Below are 1,186 nucleotides of genomic sequence, written 5' to 3'. Positions count from 1 at the left end.
AAAAAAAAAAAAAAAAAAAAGTAGTATAGTACTACTTTAAATTCAAATTCAGAAGATAGTAAATGAATCAAGGGTTTTGGAAAATGTCACAATCCCATAAGTAAATGAATCAACTGAGATGATGTAAAATGTAATTAACTGAGATAATGTCGTATACTTTTACGTTTTACAACAACAACACTGTCAACACATACTATGTTGATAAAATACTAATAGAACACATTCCAAAAAGTAGACGATGTTGATTGCTACACTAGATTCGCGGTCTATACACTTTTTTCTTTTGGCTTTGTGCTTGGTTCGCGGTTAAGTTGGACAATAATCATTTTCGTAAATTATATTTGTACTTTGCTGATGTCTAACCCGAGAGTACACCCTGACACGTCTCATACTCTCACATGTCCATAAGCCATAAAGATTCAACATGTGAATCATTGCAGTTTGAAGTTTGAACAATATATTTTTAAAATATATATATTTGAATGATTCTATATGAGATATGTCATGAAACATGCTGTTATGCAAAATAATTTCTTATCCTAAACATATTTCTTGTTGTTACTAGCTAGGGAAAGAATCCATACCTTGGGGTGCAGGAAAAATAACTAGAGGAGAAGTTGAAGTTCATATTGAAAAAACGATTTAATTGAAACGGTGAATTAATTTGATAGTTAAATTTTGTATTAGAAAGTGATTGTATTAATTTTTTTAAAGGGTTTCATTAGTAAATTGGCAACTCAAACGCCAAAAACGTTTTCATCACGTTTTTGTTCTTCCTAGCTCTATGATGAGTTTTGTGATCAAGTGATTCGTACGAGAACATTTATATTGTTGGATATTGTTGAAACGTTTAATAGTCTTTGATACTTTCATGCATATCATTCGATTCACGTATATATATATATATATATATGTCAAAGTCACTTGTTGTGATGTTGAACCAGTCCGAAGGAATATATAGACGCATAATATATGTCGTAAAAGTGTATAGTATGATTTAGAAATATAATGGAGTAAAGCTATCAAACTCATTATAATAGCCAAACTCTTTATAAAAATGAAAATAAGAAAATACGTTCATTATTATTGCAACTGGTCTTGTTCGTACTATTACGTGACAAAAAAAGATACGATATAGCGTGGGCAGTCAATAAAGTTGTGTAAATATAGTAATGGCGTGGAGTGG

This window comes from Camelina sativa, chromosome 13, assembly GCF_000633955.1.
Source record: "Camelina sativa cultivar DH55 chromosome 13, Cs, whole genome shotgun sequence".
In the NCBI taxonomy this organism is placed as follows: domain Eukaryota; kingdom Viridiplantae; phylum Streptophyta; class Magnoliopsida; order Brassicales; family Brassicaceae; genus Camelina; species Camelina sativa.
Note: the sequence above shows the minus strand (reverse complement) of the source record.